Source organism: Pinus tabuliformis, chromosome 2_2, assembly GCF_031772625.1.
Source record: "Pinus tabuliformis cultivar Carrire ecotype Pingquan chromosome 2_2, CPIR1, whole genome shotgun sequence".
Lineage (NCBI taxonomy): Eukaryota > Viridiplantae > Streptophyta > Pinopsida > Pinales > Pinaceae > Pinus > Pinus tabuliformis.
Genome location: NC_142300.1, coordinates 1,186,211,851 through 1,186,234,804, shown reverse-complemented (window position 1 = coordinate 1,186,234,804; position 22,954 = coordinate 1,186,211,851).

Here is a 22,954-nt window from a genome sequence, read left to right as displayed (position 1 = left end):
TAGATCAAGCAGTTCCCATATCATCCTTGCCTCCACAATCATTTTTATTTCAATTAGGTAACCCTTCTACAGTTAATTTAAATTTAAATATGGCTATCCCTGCTTTTCTATTTTATAGATATGCTCCCTTGAATCTCCCTCAACCTATGAATCCAATGCCTCAAGATTACCTCAAATTGTTACCTTGTTTCACAGGGGAAGATGAGGTAATTGCATAGAACCATATTGCCACATTTTGTGCATTTGTTGAAAATTTGAATGTGCAGTTTCTAGATGTGGTGATGACATTGTTTGTTCAGTCATTGGATGGAGAGGGCAGGAAGTGGTTTAAAACCCTTCCTACAAATTCAATTAAAACATGGGAATAATTGGCAAATGTGTTTACACAAAAGTGGGGAGGGAAGAAAGATCACAACTATTTTCTAACATAATTTAATGCCATTAAAAGGAAGCCTGAAGAGCGAGTAGCTGAATTTATAAAAACATTCAATAAGTTATACAATAGTCTTCCTGGAGAAATTAACCCTCCTCCCGCAGGAGAGAAAGTAGTATTTGCAGGACCATTTGATTCTGATTTTGGTTTAACTCCAAGGGAGAGGAGGTCCCCTGCATTGGACCAAACACAAATTGATGCTCTTGAAATTGAAGCCAATTTTTGTGCAGTATGAAAGATCAAACCAAAAGACATTGAACAAAGTAAGGGAAAAGGGAAAGAAGATGAAATGAAAGTTGTCAGTCAATCACTTGATTATAATGAGAAAAAAATAGAAGAAATGACTAAGGTTATTAAAAATGTGTCCAGTAAGCTAATCAAGTCAGAGCTAGAAAATAAGTATACACCTAGCCAATTTCAGCAGGGGAAAAATAGAAATTTCAACCCTCAGTTTGGAAAGCCACCATTGCAAATTTTGCATAATGATCCAGGTGGATGTTGGTGGCCACCCACCTATCCCATTTGGAACCCCAAAACTGTCTCTTTCAGCTTTTTCAGTTTCCTAAATTGTAGCATAGTTTACTGTTTTTAGCAGTTTTTCGGGTCCTGAACTTCCGGAGCCGTTTTGAGGCCCTAAACGACGTTTTTTTGGGATTCTGGGGCAACATGGGTCCATGGACCGATGTTGCCTCCCAAAGTGGTAGTACTCGGATAGATCTTTCTAACGAGCTATCGTACGCGTCAAACGGAGATCGTATGCCAAAGTTACGACCCTGGGAAATTGATGTACCAATTTACCCAAATGGGGCCCACAATTTGGTGTTTCATCTTCTAGGGTTAGGTTTTGGGATGTGAAGGGTTTTCCATTGTTTCTCAACAATAAATAGGCCTTTGAGCCTCATTGTAATACAGTTCAGAATAGTTCAGAGGCATGTAGCCACCACATCTCTTCTCAGAGATAAGCTACCATCGCCCTAGCTCGTTTATTTCCATTTCTGGTTGTAAGCATATTTCAGTATTTTACAGTAATGAAATGAAGTATTATTTCTGCTGCATCTTTGTGTATATGGTTATCTCTGTAATTTGTTGTGTTCCTGTTTAAATCCGGATCAGTGGTATCAGAGCGGTCTGCTTTTTCTCTGTTTTTCTTTGCATGTCCCCAACGAGGTCGGGATATAAGGAGTTAGGGCTTGAACTGGTCGAACCTTTTCAAGACCAGCCTTGCAAATCCCGACGGCCTCCCATGGTGGATGAGAAGAAAGACGAGGGGGAAGGAGATCCTATCAAAATCTTGCTCGAAGAAGCGCTTGAGTGGCAAAGGAACGCGATGATGGATAGCTTTGCGCAGATCCTTCAGCGGCTACCTAGAGGCGACGCATCGGCTTCCAACAGCGACTCTGGAAACGCCACACCGTTTAAGGTACAAGTTAATTTTGAAATCCCCATCTTCGAGGGTCAAATAGACACAGATGCCGTAGATAAATGGTTAAATCTGCTAGATGGGTATTTTTCTGTTCACGAATTTTCATGTCGAGAAAAGATTGTTTTCGCTCGTCTCAAAGCAGCCCCCCACGTCAAGGACTGGTGGGAAACCTACTGCGAGCAGAAGGATGAAAGTACAGGCTCACTATTTTCAGCCGCACCCACTTGGAATGACTTCCGAGATGCCATCAAGGAGCAGTACTACCCTGTCGGAAGCTATGAGGACAAATACATCAAATGGACCACACTGCGGCAGGGACGAGACCAAGATGTGCCGGAGTTCACAAACATTTTTCATACCCTTCGCACACAGTTGGGTATCAAAGATTCTGAGCTGCATCTGGTACTCAAATACTGCGGCTGCCTACACAGATACATCTAGGAAGAGATGGGGTTCTTGAACATCTCCTCACTCGGCACAGCATACCGATACGCTGTCAAAATCGAGCAAAAGTTCAAACAAAAGAAGCGAGACTTTGGATCTGCAAATCCAAAGCCCAAAGGACAAAGCCAAGGCGGGGTGACCAAAGACAACCCGTCGAAGCCGCAAGAAAAGAGCAATACCACGAAGCCGAAGAAGGACACAGGAAAGTGGTGTGAGTTCCACAAGAGTCCCACTCATAACACAAGTGAGTGTCGGACCAAGCAGTCGCTAGTGGCTGAGTTGAAGGCTTCCGAATCAGATGCATGTTCTGACCCTAAGCTAGAACCCGACAAGGGGAATGGAAAAGGGAAGCAGATCATTGATGCGGATCCCAGTGCCACTGTTGCCACTGCCAAGATCTAGAAAGATGAGCCCGAAAATCCAGAGGAAGGGGAGCGCCTTTTCCACTCACAGATGTGGGTGAAGGGTTCGCCGCTACAATTCATTGTCGACAGTGGCAGCCAAAAGAACCTTATTTCAGCAGAGGTCGTGAAGCGGTTGGGCCTACCAACTACACCACACCCACAGCCATATAGTATCGGGTGGCTTCATGAAGGACGAGACCTCAAAGTTCGCCAGCAGTGCCGCCTTCCCTACAGCATCAAGCCCTTCACAGACAAGGTATTGTGTGATGTTACACCTCTGGATGTTTGTGATGTATTATTAGGCCAGCCATACTTGTGGAGGCGACATGCTGTGTATGAGTCCAGGCCTCGTGTTGTCATTATTTCTTTGAATAATTCATTATACAGGATACCGGAGGTAGCCCCACCTACCGCCACATCTTTGATCACTACCAAAAAAGGCAGCAAGCTCATATCACAGACCAGGAAATTCATCTGTCTGGTTCACTCCCAAAGTAAGGGGAAGATCGTTGCTACATCCATGACCCCTGCAAAGGGTTCCTCCACGCAGCAGCAACAGCAAAGGGATACAGTCATGACAAAACATAGGAACAACTTCTCCTCACCCACATGGGTACCACACAAGTTTCAGGTGGGCAACAAAGTCTGGTTACATCGACAGAAAGAACGCCTTACCAGAACCCATTAGAAGCTCATATCACTCCGACATGGTCCTTACAGCAGTACCAAGGCTATGGGGAACAATGCTTTGGAGCACATCATTCCTCCATTTCTTCACCGGCACCAAATGTTCAATCTGGACCGTCGACAACCATGCTTCCCCACCATCACTGGACACATCAGAGATTGCAGGACAAGTTCAGCAGATGGAGGAACTCAACGCAATGGGGACCATTGCTTCCTAAGGGGGGAGGAATGATCCAGGTGGATGTTGGTGGCCACCCACCTATCCCATTTGGACCCCCACAATTGTCTCTTTCAGCTTTTTCAGTTTCCTAAATTGTAGCACAATTTACTATTTTTAGCAGTTTTTCGGGTCCTGAACTTTCAGAGCCGTTTTGAGGCCCTAAACGACGTTTTTTTGGGAATCTGGGGCAACATGGGTCCATGGACCGATGTTGCCTCCCAAAGTGGTAGTACTCGGATAGATCTTTCTAACGAGCTATCGTACGCGTCAAACGGAGATCGTATGCCAAAGTTACGACCCCGGGAAATTGATGTACCAATTTACCCAAACGGGGCCCACAATTTGGCGTTTCATCTTCTAGGGTTAGGTTTCGGGATGTGAAGGGTTTTCCATTGTTTCTCAACAATAAATAGGCCTTCGAGCCTCATTGTAATACAGTTCAGAACAATTCAGAGGCATGTAGCCACCACATCTCTTCTCAGAGATAAGCTACCATCACCCTAGCTGGTTTATTTCCATTTCTGGTTGTAAGCATATTTCAGTATTTTACAGTAATGAAATGAAGTATTATTTCTGCTGCATCTTTGTGTATATGGTTATCTCTGTAATTTTTTGCGTTCCTGTTTAAATCCGGATCACATAGGGATAGGAAAGATCAAGATTAGATACAACCTCCCTTATACATTTAGGATGAATCAAAGGATGTAGTAGAAGGAACTTCTCAGGAGCATGAAAATCAAATATCAGTATTTTATGGGGAGGAGGAAGATGTGATTAGAAGAGAGGATTTGAATTCTGAATTTCAGGTTTCTCTAGATGATAATGAAATTGATGATTATTAGAGAAAGTTTACTAATTTTATGCAAGCCGAATTGCACAGGAAATATGACCTTAGGTCAAGAAAAAGGTCAATAATGCAAGAGCTCAATGATGAAAAACAATATCCAATGTCTCGGCATATGGAAACTCCATAGCAAAATAAAAAATGACAGGATAAGGGGAAGAAACAAGTTGATTCAAGAACAAAAAGTTCTTTTCAACAAGGAGAAAGTTCTACGCAAAACTTAGGCATGGGAATTTTGAATAGACTTGTTCATGAACAGGTATATATTCAAATAATGTTTCAAAGCAAAAGGTAAATGCTGAAAAGAAGGAAAATATTGGGAAGTAAAATCAATTTTTTAGCCTAAGGAATTAGAGAAGATTAAGATTCAAGTTCCTTTAATAGAATTGGCTAAAACTCTTACATACAAAAAGCAATTTCTGATTTTATAAATCTTTCTCAAGATGATCGTGTGGCAGATACAGTAAAATTACAAGAGGAGAGACCAGTAGTAATGCTTGGACCTCATGTAGAAGAAGTGGATTCTTCCACTCCACCTTTTTACATATCTTTGTTGATTCATTATTTTGTTCTGCATAATTGTGTGTTGGATTCAGGAGCTTCACATAACTTGATGCCATTATCAATCATGAAACAATTGAACCTCTAAATTACTAAACCTTATAATTATATTTATTCATTTGATTCCAAAAAGGTTAAATCTGTAGGAGTGATCAAACATTTAGTTGTTTCTTTTGTCCAGATTCCAGCTGTAAGCCTGGTGATGGATGTGGTGGTGGAAGATACTTATGCATGCTTTAGAATGTTCCTTTCAAGGTCATGGGGAGAAAAATTGGGTGTTGTACTTGTACAAATTCCCACTGTAGATCAACAAATTATGCAATATACTAAAGAAAAATAATTGATCTACTTCTACTAGCAAACTTTGCGGAAGCTTAATCAATTTAAGCAAGATCAATCAGAACACATATAATAGAGAAGAAGAAATCATACACATGAAACACAGAAGAATACTCTGGGGAAAGCCTCAGCTAAAATCCCTGATCTCTGTATTATCATACAAGTGGAAATATGTCCAGATTACACAAAGCATTAGCTCACAAGCTATCCCGCTCTTAGTACAATCCCTTTGCTGCTCATGGACAGTCAAAGGCTTCTCACAAACCTTCTCCTCTGCCCTCCAAGCCTCCTATTTCCTTGCACAGTTTCTCTTGGGGTCCAATGCTTCCACCTATGTGAATTCACCTCTCACACTGCTCACTAAACTTAGAAGTAACTGTGCAATCCTAAAGGAGATAATTCCTTCTGCATGGATGAGTTTCCTTTATAGGAAAAATCCTCCAACTAATAGTACACTGTCCCTTCCTCTGATCTCAACTAGGTCTCTAACTGAACTCACATGCATGAGTTATTTATGAGATAATATTCAGTTATCTGAAGTGTAATAGTTACATGCATGCATGCATTAACTAACCGAACTCACAATTTGTTCAACAAACTATTTGAACTAATCTAACTGGACTTAACTCAGTTAACTGAGCTAACTAATTACAACTCAAATTACAACTCATCCTGATCTACTTTAATCAAGGGATAACTTCCTCAATTAATGGAGAAACTGTTGCATGTCTTCACATAGACTTCATCTTTGATTTCCTACAACTAATTAACTCAAGATGAATCAATTAATTATTTTACAAATAGCTGCTAAGATCAAATTAGAATTTTACTTCTCAATTTTTGTTCAGGGACTAAGTAAAATTGGAATCTATCCAGAAATGCTATTTATAGCAATGCTATTTTTAGCACTTCCATTTTTCATTCCTTGTTGCTATATCCAACACTGGTACCTAAACCACTATTTATAGTAATGCTATTTATAGCATTTCTTATTTCCATTTTCAACACTTTCTCTCAACAAGAAAGGAATTCAAATTGAACTCGATCCTGAAGCTTTGGAATGTTTTGCATGCAACACTCCTCTCAAGTATTGTTGCTCCAGCAACTCTAGAAAAAAAAATATCCAACCTGAATCAGTATGATGCATCTATCATCAAAGTCTCTGACTGCTATTGCATCTGTCAACTGAAAACTCTGTACCTCTGTGCTCTTTAGTATCTGACTGCTCTAGCCTCTATCACTTTGATCTCTGACTGCATCAATCCCACTAATTCCTCCTGCTGCATTTGTGTTGTTGCTGGTCCTATCTCCTAGCATCCATCTGCACTGCACCTCCTCTCATCATGTTGCATCATGTTGCTCAATACTGCACTGCAACTCAGTTACTGAGAAGTAAGTAATTGATCTCCCACTTGACCTCCCTGTTGGGCTAGAAACACCCTTTGATGTTGAAGCTCCCTCTGCCGCTCCATCCACATCTGTCTCTACCCACTAAGCCAGTCCTGCTACTCCTCGTCGGGGCTCCTGTAGCAAGGTCTAATCAAAGAGTTTGGGTACCTCAATGATCATGCCCCTATTCCAGCTTTCTTGGGACTGTCACTCCACATCGCCCCACCTCCGGCCTGGAGGTATGGATGAATGTGATCCCTCTGCCCACTTGGCTTGAAATTTCCCCCTACTAGAGGTCTCTGCAGGAGTGGTTGCCTCCAATCGATCTCCTCTCAGCTTCTCCAGTTGTGGCTACTCCACAACCTCCTGAAGCTGCTTCACTAATTATGGGTCCTCCACAATTGTCTGAGAATTTTTCTGGTGTTGCATGTTGAGAGGTAATATACTCTCCCTCTAAACCACCAAGTCTCCAACAGTTTCCTTGCTCTTTAATGCTTTGCATGCATCTTGAACCTCAAGAGCATACAAGTTCTTGACTCGTGAATTGATCTGATTTAATTGTCTCATGGTGACATGTCTAAGGAAAAACTTTCCCTTACTGAAGACTACATCATGGCCTTTGTCTTCCGGCATTGTGATCTATACCAATTTTTTCCTCAGTCCTGGCACATACTTCACATCTGTTAAGGTAATGTGAGTTCCATGCTCCCTCTGAAAAACAATTGTTCCTACTCCTGAGACACTATACTTTTTATCATTACCCAACTCTATGAGTATCTGGAGATCTTTCTCCTCCAAGGTACTGAAAAAATTCTTATCGCCGGTCATGTGGAATGAAGCTCCACTGACAAGAAACCAACCACATCCCACCATGGATGAAACCATGCATTCGATGAGGGGGAAATCCAACTTGAACTGTGAGGCCAGTGCCTCACCTTTTGATCCTTCCTTGGATCCCTTCTTGGATTTCTTCAATTGACAATTTGTAGCAAAATGGCCCACCTCATGACACTGAAAGCATCGCACTTTCAATTTGTCAAACTTCTTCCCACCATAGGAAGAACTCGATTTGGGATGAGAATCCTTCTCCTTCCATTTATTAGGCTTACTCACTAAGGCATAATTTTCTTCATCCTTCTTAGATGAAGAACCATCGCTGGTGCTTCTCCTTATCTCCTCCTGCATCAGATCCGACCAAGGTCGTTCCCAATCTGGTAGTTTCTCTCTTGCATTTATCAAGTCTTGGTAGCTATGCTAGCTCTTAGGAAGACCGAGGAGAGCAAGACTCACCTTGTCATCATTGGCTGTCGTGATCCCTACACTTCCAAGCTCATCCCTACAGGTGGTGAGCTTGTTCAAATATGTAGAGTTCGTGTCACCCTTTTCACACTTGATTTTCCAAAGCTTGTCTTTCAGCGCCAGCTTCCTCTGATCGCTGCTATTTTGATATAGATCTTTCAATGTTTTCCACATTGAAAATAGTGTCTTCTTCCCATGGAGGCTCGAGAAAATGTGGTCTTCAACTCCCTCCAGGAGGATTCTCCTCACTCTAGCCACACATTTCTTCCATTCTGCCAATTCTGTAGCATTAGCCATTGCTGGCTTTGGGACTTCTTGATCAATGAATTCCTTTAGACTATTGTCCTCTAATATTGCTTCCATGTGATCCTTCCAGGCTATATAATTCGAGTTGCCATCAAGGGCATACTCGAGTCTTAAACCGTTGAACGCCATTGGTGAAATTTGAGATGTAATAAGAATTTGAATTCTATAATAAGGAACTTGAAACTTTGAACTTCTCCCTTCTTTGTACATCGTTCTTCACTTTGAACACCTTTGCTCTGATACCATGTATAAATTCCCACTGTAGATCAACAGATTATGCAATATACTAAAGCAAAATACTTGATCTACTTCTACTATCAAACTTTGTGGAAGCTTAATCAATTTGAGAAAGATCAATCGGAACACATATAACAGAGAAGAAGAAATCATACACATGAAACACAGAAGAATACTCTGGGCAAAGCCTAAACTAAAAACCATGATCTCTGTATTATCATACAAGTGGAAATATGTCCAGATTACACAAAGCATTAGCTCACAAGCTATCTTGCTTTCAATACAATCCCTCTATTGCTCATAGATAGTCAAAGGCTTCTCAAAAACCTTCTCCTTTGCCCTCCAAGCCTCCTATTTCCTTGCGCAGTTTCTCCTGGGGTACAATGCTGCCACCTGTGTGAATTCACCTCTCAGACTACTCACTAAACTCAGAAGTAACCGCGTAATCATGAAGGAGATAATTCCTTTTGCATGGATGAGTTTCCTTTATAGGAAAAATCCTCCAACTGATAGTACATTTTCCCTTCCTCTGATCTCAACTAGGTCTCTGACTGAACTGACATGCATGAGTTATTTATGAGAGAATATTCAGTTAGCTGAAGTGCAGTAGTTACATCCATGCATGCATTAAGTAACTGAACTCACAGTTTGTTCAAAAAACTGTTTGAACTAATCTAATTGGACTTAACTCAGTTAACTGAGCTAACTAATTACAACTCAAAGTACAACTCATCCTGATCTCCTTTAATCAAGGGACAACTTCCTCAATCAATGGAGAAATTGTTGCATGTCTTCACATAGACTTCATGTTTGATTTCCTACAACTAATTAACTCAAGATGAATTAATTAATTATTTTACAAACATTTTCTAAGATCAAATTCGAATTTTACTTCTCAATTTTAGTGCAGGGACTAACTAAAATGGGAATCTATCGCGAAATTCTATTTATAGAAATTCTATTTTTAGCACTTCCATTTTTCATTCCTTGTTGCTATATCCAACACTGGTACCTGAACTGCTATTTATAGAATTTCTTTTTTTAGCATTTCTTGTTGCCATTTTCAACAGTACGAAAATTGGATTTTACATAGTCAATAATCCTTGTTTTCGAAGGTGAAGAGAGGAGGCTATACAGAGAAACCTGATTTATTAAAACCATTACAAAGGAGGGTTCTAGTAATTATCCTCTGTATAATCGGGAAGAGGATGATTTTCCTTGTTTTATGTTCCAAGAAGCAGAAGAAATTGCTGAAGACAATAAAGTGCAACTCCCTTTAGAAATTAAAAATGAGGAGCTAACCGTCAGTGGAGTATGGAAACTTTATTTTGATGGTTCTTACTCAAAAGATGGAAGCGAAGCAAGTATATTTTTTATTTCTCCAAAATGTCATTCCTTTCCTTTTCCTTATAAGTTGGAATTTGAATCCACAAATAAGATCACCAAGTATGAGGCATTAGTTCTCGGAATTACAAGCTGCTAAAGGTTTAGGGGTGCAGTGCATTTCTACTTTTGGAGATTCTGAATTGGTAGTAAAGCAGATAAATAATCAATGTCAAACAAAACATCCAAGATTAAGAACATATAGAAATGAAATATGGGATTTGGTAGATAATTCCTTTGCTGCTTTCAGTATACATTTCGTGCCTAGAGAAGAAAACAGAATGGTTGATTCCTTGGTAGTTTAAGCTAGTACTCTTAAACCACCTTTAAATCCTAGATTGAGGTATGAAATTGAAATCAGGCACAGACCATCAATCCTAGATAATATTAAAAATTTGCAAGTGTTTGAGGATGAGGAATAGATTAAATACTTTCTTGAGTTGATTGGAGAGTTTGCAGGTTTAGAGATTGATCAAGAAGAAGAGGTTGAAGAAGAACATTCAAACATGACATTTTTGAAAGACTCAATTGGGAATGACAAGATTCTTCAACTTAAAGATAATGAGATTCTTAAACTTAAAGATAATGTAATACCTAAAGGATTGGTACCCCTGGAAAATCTATTCAACGTAAATGATGTTGCAATGAACCCAAAGAAAGAAGATTTGGAGGAAGATCTTAAAGAATGTAATCTGGGAACAAATCAACAACCCAAAATGGTAAGGTTGGCTAAAGATGTTCCAGAACATTTCAAACAATGGTATGTGAGTCTTTTTAAGAAATTTGTGGATATTTTTTCATGGGCTTATGAATATTTAAAGAATTATGATATAAAAATTATTCAGCATAAGATAACTATAAAACCAGGAGTGAAAGCTTTTAGACAGAAGTGGAGAGAAATTAATCCTTTGCTGCTACCATCAATTGAGAAAGAAGTTAAGAAGTTATTAGATGAAAAGATAATTTTTCCTTTAAGGTATTCTGATTGGGTAGCAAATTTGGTTCCTGTAAGGAAGAAGAATGGAGAAATTAGATTAGGTGTTGATTTTCGAAATTTGAACAGAGCATATTTGAAAGATAACTATCCTCTCCCCAAGATGGATCATATTTTACAGAAGGTGATTGGTTCTTAAAGAATATCATTGATTGATGGTTTTTATGGTTATAATCAGATTTCACTGGATAAGGAGGACCAAAAGAAAACAACATTCACAACTCCTTGGGGCACTTTTATGTATTCTAAAATGCCTTTTGGATTGATGAATGCAGGGGCTACATTTCAGAGGGCTATGGACATAGCTTTCGTGGGAGAAAAAGATAAGTTTTTTGTCATTTATTTGGATGATATTATTGTTTTCTCAAAGTCAGATGAAGAACATTTGGAGCATCTACAACATATTTTTGAAAAATGCAGAAGGTATGATCTATCATTGAATCCTAAGAAATCCCATTTTGCTTTAAAAGAAGGAAAGTTGTTAGGCCATATTGTGTCAAAAGAAGGAGTCAAGATAGATCCAAGTAGAGTAGAAGCAATCAAGAAAATACCACTCCCTAGAAATAAGAAGGAAATTCAAAGTTTCTTAGGGAGGATAAATTTTCTTAGGAGATTTGTTCCCAATTATGCAGAGATTGTAAAAGGAATCACTGATATGCTAAAGGAAGGCGTTGAAGTGAAATGGAATTCAATTGCTAAGGAATATTTTTCTAGAATTAAAGTGGCACTTCAAGAATCTCCTCTATTAATAGGCCCAAACTATAAAAAGCATTTTCAATTGTTTTCATTTGCTTCTGCTTCTATTATTGCAGCAATACTTTTATAGAGGAATGAAGAAGGAAGGGAACAACCGATGTCTTTATTTAGCAGAGTATTAAGAGATGAAAAAATAAAGTATAATATTTTGGAAAAGCAGGCTTATGATTTGTTTAAGGTACTTAAGTCTTTCAAGGTTTGTATCCTTCAATCTCAACTAACTGCATATGTTCCAAATGCTGATATAAAAGATTTTTAGATTGAGGGTGATGTCGAAGGAAGAAGAGGGTCATGGATATCAAAGATAGAAGAATATTATTTGGATATAAAGCCAACTAAGTTAGTAAAAGGATAGGGTTTGGCAATGATCTCAACAAAAACAAATTTCCAAGCTATGGGAATCAATTTGCTAACTGAAGTTCAGAAAAAAAGTACTAATGCAGAAGGTTATGAAAAGGTAAATGAAGGTAAGAAATAAAATTTTAAGGATAAAGTTCAGTATAAATACTTGTGTTTTGATTGGTATAAGGACATTTTCCATTATTTATGTTTTCTTTATTGTCCTTCCAATTTGAATAGATCAAAATACCGAGCTCTGAAAGTTAAAACTTAGAAATAAGTGTTCGTTAATATAAAATTGTATTGGAGGGATCTTGGTGGTGTTCTGTTACATTGCTTGACAAAAGGGGAAATTATTGAAATAGTGAATGAATATCATGGTTGTTTCTGTGGTGGTCATTATGGGTGGAAAGTGACAGTCGATAAGATTTTGAAAGTTGGTTTTTTCTTGCCTTCTCTATTTTCAAATGTTTATAGGTTGGTAAGGGGATGTCAAAAGTGTCAAATGTTTGTTGAGAAAAAGAAGTTAGCACCATTGCCTTTAATTCCTATTTTTATGGAAGAACCTTTCAGACAGTGGGGGTTGGATTTTGTAAGAGAAATCAATCGAGCATCAAGTGGGAAATATAAATGGATTTTAATAGGTACAAATTATTTTACTAAATGGGTAGAAGGAGTTCCAACAAGGAAAGAAAATGATTTGCTGGTGATTAAATTTTTGAAGGAAAATATTTTTAGTAGATTTGGATGTCCTAAAAGTTTAGTGGAAGATAATGCTCAAGTTTTTAGGTCTGCTAGGTTGCAAGATTTTTTTCAAAAATATAATGTGATATTGCCTCATTCTACTACTTATCACCCTCAGTGGAATGGGTTAGAAGAATCATCAAATAAAAAAATAGTGATGACACTTAAGAAGACCATTATATAAAATCAAAGGAATTCATATACTAAATTGAAAGTTTCTCTATGGGCAAGCCGAGTAACCCCAAGAAGATCCACTCGCAAATAACCATTTGAAATTGTTTATGGAACAACAACATTATTTCCTAGTCAGTTGATAAAGCTTGTTGCCTTATTGGTCCAAGATATTCAAGAAGAATTGATCCCTCTGGTGAGAAGAATGAATTAGTTGACTGAAATTAATGAAAATAGGGAAAAAAGTCATGGAAAATTTGATTGGTTATCAACAGAAAATGAAGATGATTTTCGACAGGAAAGCTAAAGATATTCTTTTTTAGCCTATTGACCTAGTCGTCATATGAGATATACGAAGGGAAGACAAAATAAAACATGGCAAGTTTGATCCTTTTAGAATTGGAGAGTGAAAGGCAAACAAAAACTTAATTTTGGAGAATTTAGAGGGTGAGCTGCTACAACTTCTAGTGAATGGGCAGTACCTCAAAGATTATTTCCAACACTAACTGATGTTTTTCCAATCATTGTATATATTAGAGTGTCCATTGTAACAATGTCAGTGAGTTATTCATGGTAATGTGTGATTTTACAGTTTGAATCCATGCCCGAGGTGAAAGCACTAATATGCAATTCTTAGTGTTCTTTCCTCTTAAAAATAATATCCCCATGTGGAGACAGATGTTGTAACCTATTTTAAATTATATTTGATGTACATGTTAAATATAAGTGTAAAAAGAAAAAAAATCAAATAATGAAAGGGAAAAAAAAAATGTGAGAGACTTTTTGTTATTTGATTAAAGTAAAGTTATGTTGGTTTATCAAAATCATTTTTCATTACTAATAATATTTTTACTACAAAGTTTCTTGAAATAAATTAAGATGGACAGTGGGACCTTGCTGTGGTAGTCAGAAGTGTTAAAGCGTGGGCAGTTTAGTGGTGAGTGAAAGGCATAGAGGATGGGACCCTCACGATGGGGAAAACCAGACGACAAAACTAAGTCGAAGGTTAACATAGGTAGTGCCCCCGCAAATACTTTTGTTGGGCCTATTAACTTTTGGATGAAAAATGCAGATTTATTGTGGGGGCACCACTCGGTATTTAGTCCGATACAGAGCATCCCCCCCATAATGACATCAACAAGCGAGCTAATTCATTCTGATTTCATTTGCCATGTCATACTCCTTTGTCCAACTGTCCTCCAAATTGTCAAATCCTTCATTAAATTTTTTCATTTTCCCATGATGGAATTTAATGCCACTTTCCCTCTTATGTTTTCTCATTATGCTATAAAATATTTTCTTGGCTCTTTTTCAGTGCATTGTCTAGTTATTTCCTGTTGATAAATTCAAATTCTAGCTCACGTCCGAGGCAGGCTCACCACCAGTACTAGGTATTTTTCTTGGCTTTTTCTCAGTGCATTGTCTAGTTATTTCTTGTTGAGAAATTCAAATTCTAGCTCACGTCCGAGGCAGGCTCATCACCAGTACTAGGTATTTTGTCATAGTCCATCATTTATCCATTAAAAATGGCCAAGAAAACGGTTTTAGTTGGTTCGTCCTCTCACATTCATCTCATGGATACTGAAAAAGATATATTTTATGTTTATTTCCCTCTCAACCATCATGAATCTACCAAGATGTTCAGCTAAACCAATCCAATTCCCCATTTTATGCTGCAATGGTAAAATCTGGTGTATTGGCATCCTTTTTCCCCCAAACATATATGTTTCCAGAATTTATTCATTGGCTAGTTTCAACAATGTACCCTCAAAGGTGCTTTGTGATAAAGGTTGGGAGAAATACTTTTTTAGGTGTCCTCTCTCTTAATTCAGCAAACATTGTGCTATCCTTCTGCAAATTCTTACTTCTCCTTTTCCCAAGAATCATTTTCTTCTTATTTTGAAGATTTATTTGAACCAGAATCTATTGTAATTCTCTTGTATTTAATGACTAATGGAAAACAATTCCCTGTAGATTCCACTCATTTTTCCTTGGATATCTTTGTTGAGGATGTAAGACCAGTTCTTCACGTGTTGGCTAGAATTTCAGGCAAAGAGGACAATATAGTAATTAGCAAAGTAGCTTTTAGGAATGTTTGCTGTAATGATGAAACTTGGAGTTGCATTGGATATACCAACATATTGGAAAAAGAAAATTAATGTCTAATTCATGAAGTTCACTCTTATAGGTTGTTTTAGGTTTCCTTGACTTGTGACATATTTATTCTTGTATTCCAATGTTGATAAATTATGCTAACTGAAGTTCAGAAAAAAAAAAAGTACTAATGCAGAAGGTTATGAAAAGGTAAATGAATGTAAGAAATAATTTTAAGGATAAAGTTCAGTATAAATACTTGTGTTTTGATTCGTATAAGGACATTGTCCATTATTTATGTTTTCTTTATTGTCCTTCCAATTTGAATAGATCAAAATACCAAGCTTTGAAAGTTAAAACTTAGAAATAAGTGTTAGTTAATAGAAAATTGTATTGGAGGGATCCTGGTCGTGTTCTTTTACTTTGCTTCACAGAAGGGGAAATTATTGAAATAGTGAATGAATATCATGGTTGTTTCTATGGTGGTCATTATGGGTGGAAAGTGACAACCGATAAGATTTTGAAAGCTGGTTTTTTCTTGCCTTCTCTATTTTCAAATGTTTATAGGTTGGTAAGGGGATGTCAAAAGTTTCAAATGTTTGCTGAGAAAAAAAGGTTAGCACCATTGCCTTTAATTCCTATTTTTATAGGAGAACCTTTCAGACAGTGGGGGTTGGATTTTGTAAGAGAAATCAATTGAGCATCAAGTGGGCAATATAAATGGATTTTAATAGGTACAAATTATTTTAATAAATGGGTCGAAGGATTTCCAACAAGGAAAGAAAATGATTTTGTGGTGATTAGATTTTTGAAGGAAAATATTTTTAGCAGATTCGGATGTCCTAAAAGTTTAGTGGAAGATAATGCTCAAGTTTTTAGGTCTGCTAGGTTGCAAGATTTTTTTCAAAAATATAATGTGATATTGCCTCATTCTACTACTTATCACCCTCAGTGGAATGGGTTAGAAGAATCATCAAATAAAAAACTAGTGAGGATATTTTACAAGACAATTACAAAAAATCAAAGGAATTCATATACTAAATTGAAAGTTTCTCTATGGGCAAGCCGAGTAACCCCAAGAAGATCCACTCGCAAATCACCATTTGAAATTGTTTATGGAACAACAACATTATTTCCTAGTCAGTTGATAAAGCTTGTTGCCTTATTGGTCAAAGATATTCAAGAAGAATTGAGCCCTCTGGTAAGAAGAATGAATTAGTTGAATGAAGTTAATGAAAATAGGGAAAAGGTCATGGAAAACTTGATTGGTTATCAACAGAAAATGAAGATGATTTTCAACAGGAAAGCTAAAGATATTCCTTTTTAGCCTATTGACCTAGTCGTCATATGGGATATACGAAGGGAAGACAAAATAAAACATGGTAAGTTTGATCCTTTTAGAATTGGATAGTGAAAGGCAAACAAAAACTTAATTTTGGAGAATTTAGAGGGTGAGCTGCAACAAATTCCAGTGAATGGGTAGTACCTTAAAGATTGTTTCTAACACTAAATGATGTTTTTCCAATCATTGTATATATCAGAGTGTCCATTGTAACAATGTCGGTGAGTTATTCATGGTAATGTGTGATGTTATAGTTTGAATCCATGCCTGAGGTGAAAGCACTAATCTGGAATTCTTAGTGTTCTTTCCTCTTAAAAACAATATCCCCACGTGGAGACAGATGTTGTAACCTGTTTTAAATTATATTTGATGTACATGTTAAATATAATTGTAAAAAGAAAAAAAATCAAATAATGAAAGATAAAATGAGAAAATGTGAAAGGCTTTTTGTTATTTGATTAAACTAAAGTTATGTTGGTTTATCAAAATCCTTTTTCATTACTAATAATATTTTTACTACAAAGTTTCTTGAAATAAATTAAGATGGACAGTGGGACCTTGCAGTGGTAGTCATAAGTGTTAAAGTGTGGACAGTTTAGTGGTGAGCGAAAGGCATAGAGGATGGGACCCTCTCGATGGAGAAAACCAGACGAAAATACTAAGTCAAAGGTTAACACAGGCAGTGCCCGCATAAAGACTTTTATCAGGCCTATTAACTTTTGGATGAACGATGCAGATTTATTGTGGGGGCACCACTCGGAAGTTAGTCTGATACATAGCATCCCCCCCGTAGTGACGTCAGCAAGCGAGCTAGTTAATTCTTATTTCATTTGCCATGTCATACTCCTTTGTCCAACTATCCTCCAAACTGTCAAATCCTTCATTAAATTTGGTCATTTTCCCACGATGGAATTTAATGTCGCTTTCCGTCTTATGTTTTCTCATTATGCTATAAAATATTTTCTTGGCTTTTTCTCAGTGCATTGTCCAGCTATTTCCTATTGAGAAATTCAAATTCCATCTCACGTCTGAGGCAGGCTCATCACTAGTACTAGGTATTTTGTCATAGTCCATCATTTATCCTTTAAAAATGGCTAAGAAAACGGTTTTAGTTGGTTCGTCCTCTCACATTCCTCTCATCGATACTGAAAGAGATATATTTTATGTTTATTTCCCTCTCAACCATCAAGAATCTACCAACATGTTCAGTTAAACCAGTCCAATTCCCCAATTTATGCTACAATGGTAAAATCTGGTGTATTGGCAACCTTTTTCCCCCAAACATATATGTTTCCTGAATTTATTCATCGGCTAGTTTCAACAATGTACCCTCAAAGGTGCTTTGTGATAAAGGTTGGGAGAAATATTTTTTTAGGTGTCCTCTCTCTTAATTAAGCAAACATTGTGCTATCCTTCTGTAAAGTCTTACCTCTACTTTTCCCAAGAATCATTTTCTTCTTATTTTGAAGATTTATCCGAACTAGAATCTATTGTAATTCTCTTGTATTTAATGACTAATGGAGAACAATTCCCTGTAGGTTCCACTCATTTTTCCTTGGATATATTTGCTGAGGATGTAAGACCAATTCTTCTGGTGTTGGCTAGAATTTCAGGCAAAGAGGACAATAGAGTAATTAACAAAGTAGTTTTAGGAATGTTTTCTATAATGATGAAACCTGGAGTTATATTAGATATACCAACATATTGGAAAAAGGAAATTAATGTCTAATTCATGAATTTCACTCTTATAGGTTGTTTTAGGTTTCCTTTACTTGTGAAATATTTATTCTTGTATTCCAATGTTGACAAATTCATGCATCTAGGTTTGAATATAATGGACACTCTCAAGCATAAACAATCAATGTTTTTCTGGACTGATATAATAAGAATTGATCTTAGAAGTGAGGGTATGTCCTATTTTTCATATGATTTCCTTTATGTTGTATATTCATTCATCAACAGTTCACCTGCGGCAGCTTTACTCCCTAAAGCCCAATATTTCCTTCAAGTGAGTAAAGATGTAAAGGTTGGAGATTGCTTTTCTTTCTAGGATCATGTTGAAATAAGATTTCATGGAGCCGAGGTTGAGCCCTATAGATTACCAACTTTTTTTCCCATGGGAATGTTTGCTATAGAATTCATTATGTAGAGTCTAAATGGGGATCAAGTACATTTTGTATCTACAAAGAAAGGACTCCTTATCAGGTTGCCTAGGACTATTGGACCATTCATTGTGAATACTAGGCAAGCAGGAGATCAAGTCCAAAAAATATTAGAAGGGATGAATTTATTACTAGAAGAGAAATGGGGTTCTAATCCATATCATATGATTTTAAATAGAAGAATAGAGAAGGGCTATACTCCTTTTGTGCATGAATCAAAACTAGAAATTGAGAAACTGGAAAATGGAGGGAAGTCAACTCCCTTGGGAAATATAGAGATTGAGATCTCTTTTGCTACTGAAAAGAACCTGAAGAGAGGGGGATCAGAGGTAGTTGATCGCGAGGAAGAAGAAGATAGAGTAGAAAAAAGGGAAAATATATCTGAAGAGACTAGTACATCAGTAGCTCCCTATATACAATTGAAGTTAGGGGAAACGTTTTGTACTCCTTCTTCTCTCGTTCCAGGGGAATCTTCTCAAGATTCAGTTTCCATGATTAGACAGATGTTTTCTCAAATGGAAGAAAGAAACAAGAAGATTAGAGAAAACATGGAATACCAAGCAAAAGGTCAGGTATCTTTTGAATTCGACAAGGCTGCTATAAATTATGGATTTAGAGAAGATTCAGCTGAAATTTGCTCTCTCTCATCCATCAACAATGTCAGTAACATCTGCAGAATGGTTCAAGACTGTTAATTTAACAATAGATGTAAAAATGATTCCATTACCACATAAGATTAATCTACATATGAAAACTGGTCAATTAAATTTTCATGATTTATATAAATATGCTTCAACTGCTTCTGAAGCTAAAAATATGTTAGAGAAAGTGGTAGACCAGCTGAAGGTTAAGAAAGCAAACTCCAAATCTCTTAATACCCAAAATGAAGAGCTCGATAATTTTCAAGATTAGTGTGAATCCAGAAGATAGATCTACAGTTCAGAAGCTACTGCAGAGTGCTGAGATAGACTTTCAAGCACTCAAGAAGAAATTATAACTTCCCTCAGTAGAGCATCCCATGGCTTCAGAGGTATTCGGGTTTGAGAAGGAAAAATAATTAATGGTCCAATAGCTTCTACAAAGGGATGAGGAAATAATGAAGTTGAAAGAAATGAATCTTTCTTTACAGCAAAATATTTTTTATCATGTATTAAAAGTTGTGGTGGTAACAAATTCAGATGATCCTTCTGAGAAATTGACTAAAGTTAGGACTTAGTTGCAAATTACTAAAAATGAGTTAAAGACGAAGCAGACAAAAATTTGGACAATGTTGTGAAAATCATCAAATCTAATGAGCGTGAGTTGTTTATGACCAAGGATACTGCAGAAAAATATAGAAGTGATTTATAGGCTGCTCAGCAAGAAATTGAAGAATTAAAGGAAAAAGTGAAAGGAAACATGTCCCTGATACAAGCAAGAGAAATATTGTGGAATGACATAATTAATATGGTAAAGAGTGTATGGAAATTCATGGTTATCATTGAAGAGGAAAATATTATTGTCAGAGATTTAGAAGAAGTTATGCTCAGTAACAAACAGAGGTTGCAGAATAGAGACAAGTTTGTTAAGAAATTGATTGACTTGTTAAACTCCAAGTCTACACAGGAAATGAAGGAGTTTTGAATAGAAGACATGAAGAATCACGTGATGGAAATAAACAAAAATATATTGGAAAACACCAACTAAAAAGCAACAGAGAAGAAATTGCTGGAGAATAAGGAAGTAGTGATGAGTTTTGATATCAATTTTGATAATGGTTTTCCATCCTGTTGGGATTAGCAAAACAATTTGTTATCCTTGGAACTATATGAAACATTACTGGTGGAAGAAAAAAGTAAGATTAATTCTACACATGAAAAGAATACAATCTTAAAGGGAGCTACAATTGTCAATTATCTTCATAAATATTTTCAACTTGTTTGGATGATGAAGAATCTTTTATTCAGAATCCTATATACAATAGAATCACAGACTTCAGGATAACACATGCTAAGTTTATAAATTCCCCAAGTACAAGTAGATAAATATGAAGGAAGACCAGGGAATAGATGTTGCCACAAGCTACTGCTACAGAAGTAGAACCCTCTATTGCTCTGCAATCTTAGATTGATTTGAGATGAAATGTTTACTTTTAGAAGTTATTGTATTTTCAAGACATGTAATTTTTATGTTTCAATGTAATGTTTGAATAGTTAGGTAGTTAGGAGGTTGACAGTTTTGATAATTATCTTTCTGAAAAGTTTTTATAAATGTACTTTAGCAAGATGAAAAATGGTTCCATATTTTGCCATACATCAGAGAGGACCACTTTTGTACTTTGATCTTCACTTGAATGATGAATAAAGCTTTCAATGATTCCAGAAATTGTTGGGTATGATTTGTTTTCCTTATGCCATCCTATGTATGTATTTCTTCATTGAAAGAATTGAAGCAATCTGTTCTTTATTTATAGTTAATGGTTATAATTCTCTGTAAATTTAGAGGTTAAAGTATCCTTAAACAATGCCCTGCTTTAATATTTTCCATTTCTCATTAGACACACTTTCCTCTGGGTTTATGATAAAATATTCTGTAGAGACAACCTTTTATTTTGAAGCTTTCACCAACACTTCTCAAAAAATTTAATCCATTTGTATCCAACAGTTAAAGGCCATTTAAAGTTATGTTCCATGTATTGAAGGTTAAAGGGTTGAAACTTTAATGTTCTGGTATTTGCAAAATGATGAGACAAACAAATAATAAATATGTAATATTTAATGAATGTCTTGTGCACTAATTTCTACTTAGTGAGGAATTTCCTCCTAAGGTACAACAATTATCATGGGCAATAAGAAAATTTTCATCGAGAACGCTGTTACAGTGCTCCAAGATCAAGCCATTCAGGCCATTGGACTTGAAGGAAATGTTGGCAAGATAGAGGATGTTGCTTTTACTGTTGAATCAACAGTAAGAAACTTGGAATTCTTGATATTATCGTGAATGGTGTTGCATGCAATTTTCATTTTCTCCAGGATATATGTCTCATTGGGCTTCCTCGATCCCAAACTGTTTGGAGAATCCAATGTACATTGATCATGGATGCTTGTGTAGAAAACTGATCAATCTCTATATGTGGCATATATTTTTAGGTGGTCATACCAGATTTGGTTTCATTGACATATATGCCGACATCGTTGTCATCTGAACCAAATACTTGATGATCCATTGAATACATATTCTAGTACCTTGCGTTGCGTGCCTGAGTTGAGTGTCAAATTATTACCAGCTGAAGATTTATGTGGAACGAACGTGTGGGCTGACTCTGAGGTTGATTTAGAGTTATGATAGTGAACATGATTTTTTCTTGGGCTTGTTCTTGCCCTCTCTACATGCTATGGAGATGTACAAGATATTTCTATCAATAATTTATTAACTGGTATTTTATATAGGGTTGCATATACCTACAATGTAAAGAATTTTCATACATATAATGACTGCATCACTACACCCCATGCATTCTCTTAAATTGGCATGACTGTGACTTCCAATGACGAAGTAAATAACCACATCAACTATTATACCAAATACTGTAGTCAATTCGGTGTAGGTCTAGAAGAAACCTTACTTGTGAGTCTAATTGGTGCTCTATTGTGTTTTGGTGTTGGATTGAGTGGTTTTCCAATTAAATTTATATTTATTTTTGGTTTGGAAATTAAAGGTGCAAAACCAATTAATGAACATAGAATCATAGTGTAAATTAGTGGTTCTCTACGTTTTTCAGTGCTGAGAGAATGTATCTCTAATTTTGTTGTGTGAGTCTGTTATATGTTGATGGGTCTTATTTTTTCTTAGGATTCAAGAGCATCAGTTATCGGTTATGTTATCAGATCCATGTGTGTAGAAAGTTCAGTTGCATAATTGACTACATGATATATTCCAATATCGAGATTGTCCTTTGGGAGATTGAGAAGCATCAATTATACAAAATTCATTAAATATGGTCAAAGGAATTTATGTTTTGAATGGAGTTGAAGTGACATGTCAAAGATGTAGTGGTGAAGAAAGAGCAATTTTTGCGAGTTTCCAAAGTGGATATGAGTTCTAATGAAAACCATCCATACAAAGATCAATTTCTTGTTGTACTATGTATTTTCTATATTGTATTTTGTGTTTAATTTTGCCATGTAAGAATTAAGGGAGGCACTTGGAGATAATGATTACATGATAATTTTAGAGTTGGTTTGAGTTTCTGTTGAGAGAATATCTCAACCTCCTTTTCCATGTTTAGCTTTTGTTGGATCTCAATCTAACTATGTATTTGTATCATATTTTTGAATGAAGAGTATGTGAAAAAATCATTTTCTGTGTGTATACTGGTTTCTTTGCTGTATAAGTTCATACTTG